Consider the following 18,322-nt stretch of genomic DNA (forward strand, 5'->3'; position numbering starts at 1 on the left):
TGAACAGGTCAGGGTTCCATAGCCGCAGGCAGAACAGTTGAAACTGGAGCAGCAGCACGGCCAGGTGGACTGGGGACAGCAAGGAGTCATCATACCAGGTAGTCCTGAGGCATGGTCCTAGGGCTCAGGTCCTCCGAGAGAAAGACAGAAAGAGAGAAAGAGAGAATTAGAGAGAGCATATTTAAATACACACAGGACACCGGATAAGACAAGAGAAATACTCCAGATGTAACAGACTGACCCTAGCCCCCCGACACATAAACTACTGCAGCATAAATACTGGAGGCTGAGACAGGAGGGATCAGAAGACACTGTGGCCCCATCCGATGATACCCCCGGACAGGGCCAAACAGGCAGGATATAACCCCACCCACTTTGCCAAAGCACAGCCCCCACACCACTAGAGGGATGTCTCCAACCACCAACTTACCGTCCTAAGACAAGGCCGAGTATAGCCCACAACGATCTCCGCCATGGCACAACCCAAGGGGGGGGGGGGGGGGGCGCCAACCCAGACAGGAAGACCACGTCAGTGACTCAACCCACTCAAGTGACGCACCCCTCCCATGGACGGCATGGAAGAACACCAGTAGGCCAGTGACTCAGCCTCTGTAAAAGGGTTAGAGGCAGAGAATCCCAGTGGAAAGAGGGGAACCGGCAAGGCAGAGACAGCAAGGGCGGTTCGTTGCTCCAGCCTTTCCGTTCACCTTCACACTCCTGGGCCAGACTATACTTAATCATAGGACCTACTGAAGAAATAAGTCTTCAGTAAAGACTTAAAGGTTGAGACTGAGTCTGCGTCTCTCACATTGGTAGGCAGACCATTCCATAAAAATGGAGCTCTATAGGAGAAAGCCCTACCTCCAGCCGTTTGCTTAGAAATTCTAGGGACAATTAGGAGGCCTGCGTCTTGTGACCGTAGCGTACGTGTAGGTATGTACGGCAGGACCAAATCGGAAAGATAGGTAGGAGCAAGCCCATGTAATGCTTTGTAGGTTAGCAGTAAAACCTTGAAATCAGCCCTTGCCTTAACAGGAAGCCAGTGTAGGGAGGCTAACACTGGAGTAATATGATCAAATTTTTTGGTTCTAGTCAGGATTCTAGCAGCCGTATTTAGCACTAACTGAAGTTTATTTAGTGCTTTATCCGGGTAGCCGGAAAGTAGAGCATTGCAGTAGTCCAGCCTAGAAGTAACAAAAGCATGGATTAATTTTTCTGCGTCATTTTTGGACAGAAAATTTCTGATTTTTGCAATGTTACGTAGATGGAAAAAAGCTGTCCTTGAAACAGTCTTGATATGTTCTTCAAAAGAGAGATCAGGGTCCAGAGTAACGCCGAGGTCCTTCACAGTTTTATTTGAGACGACTGTACAACCATCCAGATTAATTGTCAGATTCAACAGAAGATCTCTTTGTTTCTTGGGACCTAGAACAAGCATCTCTGTTTTATCCGAGTTTAAAAGTAGAAAGTTTGCAGCCATCCACTTCTTTATGTCTGAAACACAGGCTTCTAGCGAGGGCAATTTTGGGGCTTCACCATGTTTCATTGAAATGTACAGCTGTGTGTCGTCCGCATAGCAGTGAAATTTAACATTATGTTTTCGAATGACATCCCCAAGAGGTAAAATATATAGTGAAAACAATAGTGGTCCTAAAACGGAACCTTGAGGAACACCGAAATTTACAATTGATTTGTCAGAGGACAAACCATTCACAGAGACAAACTGATATCTTTCCGACAGATAAGATCTAAACCAGGCCAGAACTTGTCCATGTAGACCAATTTGGGTTTCCAATCTCTCCAAAAGAATGTGGTGATCGATGGTATCAAAAGCGGCACTAAGATCTAGGAGCACGAGGACAGATGCAGAGCCTCGGTCTGACGTCATTAAAAGGTCATTTACCACCTTCACAAGTGCAGTCTCAGTGCTATGATGGGGTCTAAAACCAGACTGAAGCGTTTCGTATACATTGTTTGTCTTCAGGAAGGCAGTCAGTTGCTGTGCAACAGCTTTTTCTAAAATTTTGGAGAGGAATGGAAGATTCGATATAGGCCGATAGTTTTTTATAATTTCTGGATCAAGATTCGGCTTTTTCAAGAGAGGCTTTATTACTGCCACTTTTAGTGAGCTTGGTACACATCCGGTGGATAGAGAGCCGTTTATTATGTTCAACATAGGAGGGCCAAGCACAGGAAGCAGCTCTTTCAGTAGTTTAGTTGGAATAGGGTCCAGTATGCAGCTTGAGGGTTTGGAGGCCATGATTATTTTCATCATTGCGTCAAGAGATATAGTACTAAAACACTTTAGTATCTCCCTTGATCCTAGGTCCTGGCAGAGTTGTGCAGACTCAGGACAATGGAGCTTTGGAGGAATACCCAGATTTAAAGAGGAGTCTGTAATTTGCTTTCTAATGATCATGATCTTTTCCTCAAAGAAGTTCATAAATTTATTACTGCTGAAGTGAAAGCCATCCTCCATTTGCGAAGGCTGCTTTTTAGTTAGCTTTGCGACAGTATCAAAAAGAAATTTCGGATTGTTCTTATTTTCCTCAATTAAGTTGGAAAAATAGGATGATCGAGCAGCAGTAAGGGCTCTTCGATACTGCACGGTACTGTCTTTCCAAGCTAGTCGGAAGACTTCCAGTTTGGTGTGGCGCCATTTCCGTTCCAATTTTCTGGAAGCTTGCTTCAGAGCTCGTGTATTTTCTGTATACCAGGGAGCTAGTTTCTTATGACAGATGTTTTTAGTTTTTAGGGGTGCAACTGCATCTAGGGTATTGCGCAAGGTTAAATTGAGTTCCTCGGTTAGGTGGTTAACTGATTTTTGTCCTCTGACGTCCTTGGGTAGGCAGAGGCAGTCTGGAAGGGCATCAAGGAATCTTTGGGTTGTCTGAGAATTTATAGCACGACTTTTAATGCTCCTTGGTTGGGGTCTGAGCAGATTATTTGTTGCAATTGCAAACGTAATAAAATGGTGGTCCGATAGTCCAGGATTATGAGGAAAAACATTTAGATCCACAACATTTATTCCATGGGACAAAACTAGGTCCAGAGTATGACTGTGGCAGTGAGTAGGTCCAGAGACATGTTGGACAAAACCCACTGAGTCGATGATGGCTCCGAAAGCCTTTTGGAGTGGGTCTGTGGACTTTTCCATGTGAATGTTAAAGTCACCAAAAATTAGAATATTATCTGCTATGACTACAAGATCCGATAGGAATTCAGGGAACTCAGTGAGGAACACTGCATATGGCCCAGGAGGCCTATAAACAGTAGCTATAAAAAGTGAGTGAGTAGGCTGCATAGATTTCATGACTAGAAGCTCAAAAGACGAAAACGTCATTGTTGTTTTTTTTTTTGTAAATTGAAATTTGCTATCGTAAATGTTAGCAACACCTCCGCCTTTGCCGGATGCACGGGGGGTATGGTCACTAATGTAACCTGGGGGTGAGGCCTCATTTAACACAGTAAATTCATCAGGCTTAAGCCATGTTTCAGTCAGGCCAATCACATCAAGATTATTATCAGTGATTAGTTCATTGACTATAACTGCCTTGGAAGTGAGGGATCTAACATTAAGTAACCCAATTTTGAGATGTGAGGTATCACAATCTCTTTCAATAATGGCAGGAATGGAGGAGGTCTTTATACTAGTGAGATTGCTAAAGCGAACACCGCCATTTTTAATTTTGCCCAACCTAGATCGAGGCACAGACACGGTCTCAATGGGGGAAGCTGAGCTGACTACACTGACTGTGCTAGTGGCAGACTCCACTAAGCTGGCAGGCTGGCTAACAGCCTGCTGCCTGGCCTGCACCCTATTTCATTGTGGAGCTAGAGGAGTTAGAGCCCTGTCTATGTTCGTAGATAAGATGAGAGCACCCCTCCAGCTAGGATGGAGTCCGTCACTCCTCAACAGGCCAGGCTTGGTCCTGTTTGTGGGTGAGTCCCAGAAAGAGGGCCAATTATCTACAAATTCTATCTTTTGGGAGGGGCAGAAAACAGTTTTCAACCAGCGATTGAGTTGTGAGACTCTGCTGTAGAGCTCATCACTCCCCCTAACTGGGAGGGGGCCAGAGACAATTAATCGATGCCGACACATCTTTCTAGCTGATTTACACGCTGAAGCTATGTTGCGCTTGGTGACCTCTGACTGTTTCATCCTAACATCGTTGGTGCCGACGTGGATAACAATATCTCTATACTCTCTACACTCGCCAGTTTTAGCTTTAGCCAGCACCGTCTTTAGATTAGCCTTAACGTCGGTAGCCCTGCCCCCTGGTAAACAGTGTATGATCGCTGGATGATTAGTTTTAAGTCTAATACTGCGGGTAATGGAGTCGCCAATGACTAGGGTTTTCAATTTGTCAGAGCTAATGGTGGGAGCCGTCGGCGTCTCAGACCCCACAACGGGAGGAGTAGAGACCAGAGAAGTCTCGGCCTCCGACTCCGACTCGCTTAATGGGGAGAACCGGTTGAAAGTTTCTGTCGGCTGAATAAGCGACACCGGTTGAGCATTCCTACAGCGTTTCCCTCCAGAAGCCATGAGAAAGATGTCCGGCTGCGGACTATAGCAATCCTCAATTGTTTTTAGAAAAAGCTGTTTAATGGCTTCAGACTGAGGCTCTGCATCTGTCCTCGTGCTCCTAGACCTTAGTGCTGCTTTTGATACCATCGATCATCACATTCTTTTGGAAAGATTGGAAACCCAAATTGGTCTACACGGACAAGTTCTGGCCTGGTTTATCTGTCGGAAAGATAACAGTTTGTCTCTGTGGATGGTTTGTCCTCTGACAAATCAACTGTAAGTTTTGGTGTTCCACAAGGCTCCGTTTTAGGACCACTATTGTTTTCACTATATATTTTACCCCTTGGTGATGTCATTCAGAAACATAATGTTAACTTTCACTGCTATGCTATTTTCTCTCTCTCTCTCTCTCTCTCTCAGGACCTGAGCCCTAGGACCATGCCTCACGACTACCTGGCCTGATGACTCCTTGCTGTCCCCAGTCTACCTGGCCCTGCTGCTGCTCCAGTTTCAACTGTTCTGCCTGTGGCTATGGAACCCTGACCTGTTCACCGGATGTGCTACCTGTCCCAGACCTGCAGTTATCAACTCTTTAGCGACAGCAGGAGTGGTAGAGACAATAATTGGCTATGAAAAGCCAACTGACATTTACTCCTGAGGTGCTGACCTGTTGCACCCTCGACAACCACTGTGATGATTATTATTTGAACCTGCTGGTCATCTATGAACATTTGATAATCTTGGCCATGTTCTGCTATAGTCCCCACCCGGCACAGCCAGAAGAGGACTGGCCACCCCTCATAGCCTGGTTCCTCTCTAGGTTTCTTCCTAGGTTCTGGCCTTTCTAGGGAGTTTTTCCTAGCCACCGTGCTTCTACACCTGCATTGCTTGCTGTTTGGTGTTTTAGGCATGGTTTCTATATAGCACTTTGTGACATCAGCTGATGTAAGAAGGGCTTTATAAATACATTTGATTGATTGATTGATTGAAGACAATAGAAGACGGAATATCCAAGTCTCACAGAAGACGGCAGACATGCTAGCTAGCCACAACGAGAACCAGAGCAGCATGAATACACAAGAAGCCGTGAACTCAAGCAAGAGAAAGAACAAAACTGACCAGGATGAAATCCTTGCAACCTTTTTACCTCAGACCCCAATTAAAAATCCACTGGTGAAAAAAGTAAAAGAGGTCATTTCCATGTCTGAACTTTTCTCTGCAATCCAGTCCCTGTCTATTAAACAAGACGCCACGCTCTCCAAAGTGTCCATCATAGAGCAGGCTACCGAAGAAACATCAAAGAAGATCGATAATTTGTCAGAAACTGTCAGTCAGCTACACAAAATTATGAGCGAGAACAAGGAAAAGATAACATTCCTAGAGAATGAGTTGAAGAAACTGCAATCCCAAAATAATGAGCTGTGTGAGAATGTAGCTGAACTTCAAAGATACTCTCGCAGGTGGAATCTGAAAATCCAAGGTGTAAAAGAGGTAGAGGGAGAGGATATCCTGGGAAAGGTGGCTCTGTGCATCAAAGACAAGCTAAGAGACGTGATCGACGTGGTACATCGACTTGGGAAACAAAGATCTTCTGGACCCCCTCTCAATATCATTTTGCGCTTAACTATTACAGGGACAGGGACATCATCGGGAAAAAAGCCAAGGGGATCAAGTTTCTGGACGAGAAGAAGCTCCGCGTCAAAGAAGCTCTGATACCGCAGGATCAGACTGCCGGGGAGAAACTGTGCTCATACAGAAGGCACGACAAGAGGGAAAGAAGGCTGGGTTTAAGGGTCCACACGCATTTATCGAAGGAAGAATAATTACTGGGTAACTCTGTTGACATTAACCAAACTGGAACTGTGAGTACTGCCAAGAGTACAGTTAGTGTACTGCCACGAGTAAATGTACCATTTGAACTACAACTGATGAACACTTGCCAACTAAAAAAAAGGAAGTAAATAGATTTGTTGTACTGTTAACCACCGCTACCTCAGCTGAGTGTAGTTTTTCGTCGGAGTAATCCTCTCAAGGTTCACTGTTTGTTTTATTGATCACAATACTACTTGTGTTATGTAATTTGTGTTCTTTCTCTTTTTAATGCAGGAGTTCGTTTTCAACTCACTCAATATCATTAGTCTGAATGCTAGGGGTTTGAGAGAGCCTTATTTTTATATTGTAAATGCAGTAACGCAGAAGTGATTTGAAATTTTGGAAATCACAATGGGGAGACATAGCCTGGATCAAACCATTCTGCTGGTGTTTTGACACTTATTCACAAGTTTAAAGGTGACATTCTAAAATCCACATCTTCACAAGATGGGAGATGGGTCATAGTAACTGTTAAACTTGACAATGCTATTTTCATCATTTGTAATGTATATGGACATAACTCACATGCTCCAAATAAGACCATTTTTACCCAATTTACCAGGAAAGTACAGGATTTAAGCAACAAATAGCCAGAGGCTTTTCTAATTATTTCAGGGGATTTTAATGAAACACCTGATGCATCTGTTGATCATTTCCTCCTAGAACGAGTCAAAGCCTTCAAAATAGCAATATCATCACTACATTATGCAAGGATTTCTGTGTTGAGGATGCCTGGTATTATTTCAATCCGGATGCAAAGGGTTATACCTGGACCAACAAAACTATGTCATGTAAATCTAGAATAGATATATTCCTAATTTCCCCTTTTTGTTACAATTTGTTATAGACGTAGATCATCAGTTGGCTCCCTTTTCTGATTATCACTTGATTTTCCTGAATTTACAAGCTACTAAAAAAAAGATTTTTTTCAGAGTGATTACAATTGCACTAGAATTGTATGTTTTTTTTATTACTTGATATTTTTTGTATGTTTTAGTATTTTCTTGTTAATACCTGCATTCTGTTTTGTATGATGTAACAATGTAAATTGTTGATCTGTATTTTGAATAAAAAATAAATAAAAAATACTTTGTGTGTTTTAGGTGTCAAGTTTATGGGCATGTTGCAGCACTATGTGGAAGGGAGAGTCCTAGATTTGAGAAGTGTGCAGGAGGGCATGAGATGAAGGAATGTGTAGTTTCTGTGGAGGAAGTTGTGTGTGTTAGTTGTGGGGATGCCCGGTGAGAGAAAGACAGGTTGAGGTTGCTAGGGTCAGAGTAGTAGAGAAAGTATCATATGTTGAAGCAGTGAAGAGAGTGGTAGAGGACGATGGGTACGGGTTGAGGGATCCTGAGGCTTCCTGTGAATAGGCAGAGACCAATAGAGTGACAGGAAGAATATGTGCTTCTGTAAAGTAGGTTTCTTGGCATTCATAACCATGGTTGTCAATTGTACTGCAGAAATGGATCGAAAGTTACAGAAAGTAAAAGGTTGTGGTGGCAGCGGCAGAGAAATACTTGAGTGCGAGGTTTTACTGCAGAACAGTTGCAGTGGGTGTTGAATGGTAGTGTTCTGTCCTCCCAGACCATTTGTCTGGAGTAGGATTAGATAGGGTAAATCGTGGAATGGGGTGGTGGTATTATTTTTTAATAAAAAAAAACATATATATATTTGAGAGGGCTATTAGTTGGCAGAGTAATTTTTCCTTTTCCCCACTTTTATAGTACCGTATCACAAATAATTCAATGTGGGTAGGCTATGAATGGCCTCACATTCCAGTACAGTAGGTGGCAGTGTATGCACCTTAAATTGGATACGATCGCTCCAACATATTCCCAAAGAAGAAGAAGAATGGGCGGCATGGTGCATTCTGGGTGATTCTTGGACTATGTGTGTTTGAGTTTTAAACCTAACGAAGCCGACTGTAGACGAAAGTGTGCGAGTAAAGTCAGAGGAGGTGCATCTGCGACAGCCGAAAGTCGGAGACTGTATTGTTTATCCAACAGCAAGGCTCAGATCAACATAGCGACTATTGTTGGTACCTGTTTCATTTACATATTTGGTCACGTTCGTGTGGCGAAAACAAAATAACCCTAATGATTGATTGACAAATAGTGCCTTCTACAATGCAGTTGATGGCTGCATGGTGCAGTTGGTGAGAAACAACTGCAACAACTTGAAGGCGACCTCATTAAAAACTGCATGACCTTCGATCACATGATTTTTGCAGTCGACATGTCGCAAGTCAGACAATATTAATACCCATAATGCAACACACTTTGAAAGGTAGGGACCAATGTTGGTCAATGTCTTGACAAAAGTGATCGGCTCGAACACGCGAGTACAGCTATGACCGGAAGTTACTTTTTGTAGAAGGTTAGGAGAGCATTTTAGCTAACCCCTAAACCTTTTCCTACCCTTAACCTAATTCTCCTAAGCTGCTGCGTAAGATATCATAAAAGCCAATTCATGCTTGATCAAAAACTGTGGTCTGAGGCTCCGTATGGAGGGTGTGACGCAATTGTGGAACCTCTGGAGGCATGCAGAGGCCAAATTGAGCTCCCTACCGCATCGCTGTGCATCTCCCAAATTTTGTAACAGTGCGGAGGGCTCTGTATAGCTCTTCATTGACATGATTGGGTGACAGTAGGTGGGGATGGGAGGGGCCTGTATAAACACAAACACACTTCCTACACAACAGCTCTGCTCAACAGCTCTGCGCTGCTCCGCGAATCGCAAGAAATAGGAATGCCCTGACTTCTACAGAGGCCGTATCGCCGTAAATGCTGGTCGGCCAGTGCAGACGTCGGATTGACCATGTAGCAACCTTTAACCTGCTACGAAGAAGTTACGTCCGATCGTAGCTGTATACCACCTAGTTAAAACCCAGCCCTTCAAGGAGTGAATGTGAGTCAATTGGGCACTAGCTCAAAAACCCAACAATAGCATGAATTTCGTGAACAAGAAGTACAACATTACAAATATTTTCTGAGATGTGAGATAATTAACTTGTTCTTTGTAATATTGTATAACTTTGGAATAGTGACATTATGCAGCTTTCAAACAACTTGGAACAATAGGAAAATATGCAGCTTTTAAACAACTGGAAACCCATGAAATCTCTGACATCCGACTTCATGGTGTTCAAGACAACTGGGAACTCCGGGAAAAAAACAAGCTCTGACTGGGATTTTTTTTTTGGAATAGTCCTCCAACTCGGAATTCCAACCCGGAAACTCTGGCATATTTCTAGAGCTCTGACTTTCTGACCTGAAGATCACTGACACCATTATACTTTTTCAGAGTTCCCTGTTGTCTTGAAAGCACCAATAGGCAGGTTTCTTGATTCATACCCTGGGCGCGTTCGTGCAGATCACTTTTGTCAAGTCAGTGACCATCGTTGGTCACTGGCTTTCAAAGTGTGTTGCATTATGGGGACAAAAAAGATGGATTTGCGCAAGAGCGAAAGAGGCGAAACGAAAGGTTTTACTCTAACTATTCCCTTGGTCGTTGTTGTAAATGAGAATTTGTTCTCAGTCAATTTACCTGGTAAAATAAGAATAAAAAATTGTGAATTTGGTCACCACTTTTTATTGCTTATTTGATTGAATAGAAGCTTGGTAATGGTTAGGTTGTTACGAATGCACTGTCATAAGTGGATGCACGTGGCATTTCGGTGTTGTGCCTGTTGTCATAGAGATAGAGGACTCATTATGGATACAACCCATTTTAACATGGACATAATTTTAAAGTAGTCAACTGGTTGGGATTCCTATGAGTTGGATACGGTCAGAGCAATCAGTAGATGAAGAATATGAAAATGTACTACTTTAAAATGGAGATAGCCTCAGTGGCACTGCCCATGCTGTCACAGATCTATAATGTCACAGATACAAAGATGAGTCTATCTATTTCCATGGCCTGTTGTTCACATGCGTATCTGCCCTCTCGTTGGCTGGAATGGTCCCTCCTGATCTTGCCTCCTCCCGCCTGCTTTTCATCTTTGAGGACATGTATTTCCATTGTCAGAGCTTGAATATCTTGTCAATATAATAGACAATCTTTGCTTGCGCCTACATGTTGACTACATGAACTTTACATAAATCATGTGATCAAAGGTCATGACGTTTTGATTGCAGTCAGAGAGAAAGAGAGGCCCAATTTGGGGTAAAATCTGTCTCCCTCCAGCAGTTGATGTTTTTTCATTGTTTCTCCCACCAAGCAAGGAGTTTTTGTATAGAGGTCAATGACAGAGTGTTGAATTTGGTCATCAGAAAAGTTGATTGCTACATGAGGGTTATTTGATCGAATAGAAGTTTCGCAATGCTTAAGTTATAAGTAGGACACGTGACATCCCGGCAACTTTGAGAAAAAAACACTTTATATCGGAGTTGTCTCGATGGAGCGGGTTGAGAGTTTCAAGTTCCTTGGTGTCCACATCACCAACAAACTATCATGTTCCAAACACACCAAGAAAGTTGTAAAGAGGGCACTACAACGCCTTTTCCCCTTCAGGAGACTGAAAAGATTTATCATGGGTCCCCAGATCCTCAAAAAGTTATACAGCTGCACCATCGAGAGCATCCTGACCGGTTGCATCACCGCCTGGTATGGCAACTGCTCGGCATCCAACCATAAGGCGTTACAGAGGGTATCCAGGACCTATATACTAGGCGGTGTCAGATAAAGTCCCCAAAAATTGTCAAAGACTCCAGTCACCCAAATCATAGACTGTTCTCTCTGCTACCGCACAGCAAGCAGTACCTAAGCGCCAAGTCTATGTGCAAAAGGCTCCTTAACAGCTTCTACCCCCAAGCCATAAGACTGCTGAACAATTAATCAAATGGCCACCCGGACTATTTGCATTGACACTAAATATTTTCTTAACTCTATTTTCTTAAAACTGCTTTGTTGGTTAAGGGCTTGTAAGTAAGCATTTCATGGTGAGGTCTACACCTGTTGTATTCGGCACATGTGACAAATACAATTTGATTGATTGATTGATACATATTCATGGTATGAGGCTAGTAGTATAGCCTCTCACTCCATTGAATACAGGCAGTTAAAGTCAACAACCCTCATTGAATATTCAAAATAGATTACAATAATGAGATGTATCCACCAATCCAAAGAAAGGATAGGTGGAAGCTCGACAGCCCGCCATGCCGCTTTGTGGACAACAACTCCCATTGTTAGGGCGGAGACGTAGCTTGTCAGTATATCCATAATCTTTGCTGCAGTCGACTGTACGTTTCTGCAGTTGCTCTTTACCGACTTCATCCTGTAGCCATTGACTGCATTGTGGGAGGCTCTACTGTCAACAAATCATTATAGAGTGTTTTTGTTTGATCTACATGAAGGTGACTAAAGATGTGACTGAAACAGGAACCAACTTTGCCGGCATTCATTAATACAGTGGATGAAAGTGATATTTGAGAATCTCTGGGTCCATACTTGCGAACATAAGCAACCATTTAAAGATTAACAGGTTTTTCGGCACAAAATGCGTAACGGCCAATTAAAATAGTTTATTTACTTTTTCTCAGTTTACTAAAGTAAAGAAAGTAACAATAACGATGCTATATACAGGGTCAATGTGCGGGGGTACAGGTTAGTCGAGGTAGTTGAGGTAATTTGTACTGTACATGTAGGTATGGGTAAAGTTACTATGCATAGATAATAAACAGCGAGTAGCAGCAGTGTATCACATGCAAGCAAAATCAACAATTTTATTTGGTTGATAAGCTTTTTGTGCTGGAGAACCTGTTTAAATTTAAATGGTTGCTTATGTTCGCAAGTATGGATCCTTACTAACTAATTTATTTTACAATGTACACATATGTGTGTGTGATATGGGGATTAGAGGCATGTTTATTTCGGCATTATAAACAAACTTTTAGGCTATAAACAATGACAGCCCTGCAATTTTGATCTGCGCAAAGATTATGGATATAATGACAAGATACATGTCTCTTCGCCCTAGCAATGGGAGTCATTGTCCACAAAGCGGCAAGGCTCCTGCCTATCCTTTCTTTGGATTGGTGGCTACATCTCATTATTGTAATCTTTTTTGAATATTCAATGAGGGTTGTTGATGTCAACCACCTGTATTCTATGGAGAGAGTGCTATTGTACTAGCCTCATGCCATGAATATGCATAGCCATCTTGAGACAACTCCGATACTCCAACTTTCTTTCTCAAAGTTCCCGGGATGTCATGTGTCGTATTACTTATAGCAGTACACTCGTAACCACTTAAGCCTTACAAAACTTCTATTAGATCAAATAAACCTCACTTAGCAAATAAGCCATACATTTTTTTATACCAAATTCGACAAATAGAGGGAAACAGAGTTTCCGCAGAGTTGTGCTCTTTTCCTCTCTGTCTGAGCCTTGCTGTTGAAAAACCATATTAGTGTCGGACTTTCGGCTGTCACAGATGCACCTCCCCCGACTTCACTCCTCAATCTTGATTCTCAAGATCTTGCACACTAATGAGATGATATTGAGCCCACACTACTACACTGTCTGAGCCAAGGACTACATGCTTTCTGGTAAGTTTTGATTACAATACTGGGTGGAGTGAATATATTTTATGTGGCATACATGATTTTTCGTTAACTAGTAAATAGTAGCCTATAACAAAGTGTGTTTAAATAATTTCTAACTTGTTAACAATTTCTGCTAGTTTGTTTTTGCTACCATGTGGGTTTTAGCTTCCTTGAGCCTGAGGACTGTTAATTCACCTGTTTCTATACGTTTCATTTTAAAACATTTCTTACAAAGGAGTTGTTTAATCTAACTGCTTAACTATTTATCTGTACATGGATTTGTATTTGTTTTTTTACAATGTTCTTTCTAATCTTTACAGGAAAATGCCACGGGCACTACCTGATGTGTGGAGACATTTCACTGCAACTAATGTAGAAGGAAAGCTGTGTACATTTGCAAATACTGTGCCAAATCATATGTGAAGACTGCAACAAAGATGCAGAATCATCTGGCCAAGTGCATAAAGTTCCCTCAGCGCTCACAACAAGCAACCTCTGACAAAAGTCCCTCTACTTCTATTTGAGGGGAAAATGATGAATCAGACACCTTATCGATAGCAACAGCTCATGGTCCTCCTGGAATCAGAAGTTTTTTTGGACTCAATGGAGGAATGTAGTCAGAGAAATGCTGATTAATGTCTTGCTCCAGCTGTGTATGCAACTGGTTCACCTCTGATGCTCACAGGCAATGTGTATTGGAAGACATTTCTGAATGTTCTTCACCCAGCATACACCCATCCAACCAGACATGCTTTATCTACTCATTTGCTGGATGCAGAGTTCAACAGCATTCAAGTGAAGGTCAAGTAAATCATAGAGAAAGCAGACTGTTTTGCAATCATCTCTGATGGGTGGTCAATTGTTCGTGGGCAAGGAATAATTAACTACATCCTCTCCACCCCTCAACCAGTATGCTACAAGCACACAGACACAATGGACAACAGACACACCGGTCTTTACATTGCAGATGAGCTGAAGGCATTCACCAATGACCTTGGACCATTGAATGTATTTGCACTGGTGACAGACAATGCTGCAAACATGAAGACTGCTTGGTCAAAAGTGGAGGAGTCCTACCCTCACATCACACCCATTGGCTGTGCTGCTCATGCATTGAATCTGCTCAAGGACATCATGGCACTGAAAACAATGGATACACTCTACAAGAGAGCCAAGGAAATGGTTCGGTATGTGAAGGGTCATCAAGTTAAAGCAGCAATCTACCTCACCAAGCAAAGTGAGAAGAATAAGAGCACCACATTGAAGCTGCCCAGCAACACCCGTTGGGGTGGTGTTGTCATGTTTGACAGTCTCCTGGAGGGGAAGGAGTCTCTCCAAGTAATGGCCATATCACAGTCTGCCGATATGGACAGCCCCATCAAGAGGATCCTCCTGGATGATGTATTTTTGGAGAGAGTGGTAAGTAGGGATGAAATGGTTACCGGTTTCACAATAAACCACGGTAAAATTCCCAACGGTTAGTATTACCGTTTCAAATTTGAATTATCATTAAAACCGTGTTTGATTACCACGGTTTGAAAAACTCATGGTAAGTACTGTCCAGCATCAACCAAAGTTAGCAACAGTCTGACGCAGGCGCAGCATGCAACGTGGGTTTTGTTTTGTGTGAAAACATGGCGGAAGACAGTGACAGCACTCTGGAGATTTTTCAGCCTTCTAAGAGGACCAAAACTGAAGTGTGGTCATATTTTGGGTTTTACAAGAGTGCTGAGGGAAACTTAATCGAAGATGGTCACCCAGTCTGCAGAACATGCAAAAATAAAATCGCTGTGAAAGGGGGCAACACTTCAAATCTCTTGAGTCATCTTCATGACCACTACTTTATAGCGAATGCAAGGTAAGTTCACTTTTAGCTCAATGCATGATGTGGGGACTTCGGAATGGGGGAAAATGTCATGGTTTGTCTGTCTAACTTGCTAATAGCTTGTCAATAATGTAAACTGAAGCTGTCAGTGTTACCTACTCTTGTAAAAACACAACACGTTGTTCTGCTGCTGTATGCGTCATGTGTCTGCAGACTCTATTCGCCCATTGCACACTATAACACCTTATGTAGTTTAGTCACCCAACCAACATATTTTGTTTATTTAGAATCCGGCAGTCATCGACTTGGTTGTGAAAGTGTTCCAACAGGAGAAACACTATAGCCTCCTTTACAAGACTCCTGTATTTATGTCATTTGTTGGGCTCATTGCAATTACTATCATTGTCTTCTTAATACTCATTTGTATTTATGTAAATTGTGCATGGGGTCATTGCATATACTCAAATGCAATACAGAAGTATGTGTTTTAATAATAATTGTTATTATAATGTAACAACACCAATATTAATAATATATTTGCTATTCCCTGGTTTACAGAGTGGGCGAGCAGCAGGCTAACCCAATGATGCTACTGGTCCTTCCTCATCTACAGTTGTGACAGACACTCCAGCAAGCATTTAAAAAGGCAGGCTGCTTATGCACCCACATCAAAAAATGCTCAAGACCTCACTGCAGCCCTTTCATATTACATTGCAAAGGACATGATGCCATTTCAAATTGTTGAGTGGCCTGGCTTTCTGAGGCTGATGGAGGTTGCCGTGCCTCACTACAAAGTGCCTTCACAAACTTTATTTTCCAAGACTGAAATCTCAAATCTGTACCAGGTTAAAGCTGATGTTGGAAAAAGTTTGGCTCAAGGCACATGGTTTGCTGCAACTAGACCTCTGGACCAGCGGGGGTGGTCAACCCTACATCAGCTTCACTATCCATTACCTCACCCCAGACTGGCAACTGGAATCAAACTGCCTGGAAACACAGTTCTTCCCAGAAGATCACTCGGCTCACAACATCAAGAGTTTTTTGAGAATATGCTGGAAGAGTGGGGTATCAACAAGAAAGAGAGAAAAGCAAGCTGCCCTCAACATGCCACAAAAGGCTCTGATCCATGATGTGGAGACCCGATGGGGATCTACACACAAAGCACCAGCAGCACCTCCACCACCAACACCCCCACAGCGGCATCGGAGGGGAAAGGCCTGGCTGGGTTGCTGAGAAAGATTACCTCAACAAGGCAGCAGAGGTGAAGAGGGTCAGATTCTGACCACCCCAGAAGACAGAGGGAAAGAAGAGATCAAGGACTACATGTCTCTGCCACCCATTCCAGCAGAAGAGGATCCACTGGTGTGGTGGAGGGACCCCACCCATTCCAGCAGGAGAGGATCCACTGGTGTGGTGGAGGGGCCATACATCAGAGTTACTTCACCTTGTCAGGGTTGCCAGGAAGCTTTTGTGCATCCCAGCAACCAGCGTGCCATCAGAGAGAGTGCCAGCGGGCACATTGTCTCCCATTGCAGATCACTACTTAAACCGGACAAAGTAAATATGCTGACATTTTTACATTTCAATCTCAAGTGAACAAAGATGCATACATACAGGATGTTAGGCCAGCAGCACCTTATTTCTTTATGAAGGAGAGAACGGACATACAATCAGTGCTGTTCATTTTGATTTGTTAACATATTTTGTGATATTTTAATGTCAACACCTGCACATTGGATTTGTTTCCATATGGTTGTATTGTTGTTACATCCACATTGCTTTACTTGTGTTGCTTTTATATGCACATTTAATTTGCTTACTTAAGGTTTTGTTCATTAAAACCTGCACTAGGGAAACTTTTACCTCTCATGGCCACATGGTGCCATCTTTAAAGTAATAACATTAATGTTTATGCACAAAGTACATAGTGCTGCTCATTTTATTGTTTGTTGGTTTTCAATATAAAACTTGGTGAAATGATTTCAGTATCTGTATCAATACTTTTTGAACATTTCCAGCACATTTTAACAATACCACGATAATACTGATAAGTGATACTTTCGGTCACTATAATCGTGATATGAAATGTTTAATCTCTAGTGGTAAGCAGCCTGAAACTCCTGAAACCTATAGCAGTAGCCATTGCACGGATTGAGGGAGACAATGCCATCCTGTCTGATGTTCACTCTGCTTGCAGATGTAAGAGAAGAAATCCCTACTGCCCTGCCCACTTCACTGTTGCTCCAAGCAGAGTAAACTGCAGTTCTGAAATACATCAAAAAAGCGTGAGGACTTCTGCCTGAAGCCCACACGCCGCAGCGTACATGTTGGACCCCAAGTATGCTGGCAAGAGCATCCTGTCTGGATTGGAGATGCTTAATGTGAGTCTGGAAGGAGAGTTTACAGTCTAGCCAGACACCTAGGTATTTATAGTTGTCCACATATTCTAAGTCAGAACCGTCCAGAGTAGTGATGCTAAGCGGGCGGGTGGGTGCGGGCAGCGATCGATTGCATTTCGTTTTACTAGCATTTAAGAGCAGTTGGAGGCCACGGAAGGAGTGTTGTATGGCGTTGAAGCTCATTTTGAGGTTAGTTAACACAGTATCCAAAGAAGGGCCAGATGTATACAGAATGGTGTCGTCTGCATAGAGGTGGATCAAAGAATCACCGCAGCAAGAGCGACATCATTGACATATACAGAGAAAAGATTTGGCCCGAGATTTGAACCCTGTGGCACCCCCATAGAGACTGCCAGAGGTCCGGACAACAGGCCCTTCGATTTGACACACTGAACTCTATCAGAGTAGTTAGTGAACCAGGCGAGGCAGTCATTAGAGAAACCAAGGCTGTTGAGTCTGCAGATAAGAATACGGTTATTGACAGAGTCGAAAGCCTTGCCTAGGTCGATGAAGACGGCTGCACAGTGCTGTCGTTTATCGATGGCGGTTATGATATCGTTTAGGACCTTGAGCGTGGCTGAGGTGCACCCGTGACCAGCTCGGAAACCAGATTGCATAGCGGAGAAGGTACGGTGGGATTCGAAATGGTCGGTGATGTGTTTGTTCACTTGGCTTTCGAAGACTTTAGAAAGGCAGGGCAGAATGGATATAGGTCTGTAAGTTTGGGTCTAGAGTGTCTCCCCCTTTAACTTTTTAAGGTATAGGGGGCAGTATTTTCATTTTCGGATGAAAAGCGTGCCGAGTAAACTGCCTAATACTCGGGCCCATCAAATATTTGCATACTATTAGTATATTTGGATAGAAAACACTCTGAAGTTTCTAAAACTGTTTGAATGATGTATATTTTGTCACATCCACCAGATAGGTGCAGTGAAATGTGTTGTTTTACATCGTCAGCCATAGTAGTACTGCGCCCCTGGAGCAAATTAGGGTTAAGTGCCTTACGCTTGGGCACATACGTTGTGTGCCTCAGATGAACAAACAATCCGTGAGAGCCACACAAGTCGGTTTACTAGCCTAATACTTTACTGTGGCTATTTTGTCTCAAATTTTGGTGCAAGGACAAACTCATTAGACGCTTGGCAGA

General features: G+C 42.9%; 1 long non-coding RNA gene across 2 annotated transcripts; it reads left to right on the top strand.

Moving 5' to 3' along the window:
- The first annotated feature begins 8,278 nt into the window (after positions 1-8,278).
- LOC106571872 (uncharacterized) lies at positions 8,279-16,756 on the top strand. 2 transcript variants are annotated; one of them, XR_001321025.3, is made up of 3 exons: positions 8,279-12,954; positions 13,272-14,809; positions 15,335-16,756. It is a non-coding gene; the product is annotated as an uncharacterized LOC106571872 (long non-coding RNA). The 2 variants fall into 2 exon arrangements; XR_014380651.1 differs by having other exon boundaries at positions 13,272-14,370.
- The last annotated feature ends 1,566 nt before the right edge of the window (positions 16,757-18,322 follow it).

Source organism: Salmo salar, chromosome 15 (assembly GCF_965601325.2).
Source record: "Salmo salar chromosome 15, fSalSal1, whole genome shotgun sequence".
Classification (NCBI taxonomy): Eukaryota; Metazoa; Chordata; class Actinopteri; order Salmoniformes; family Salmonidae; genus Salmo; species Salmo salar.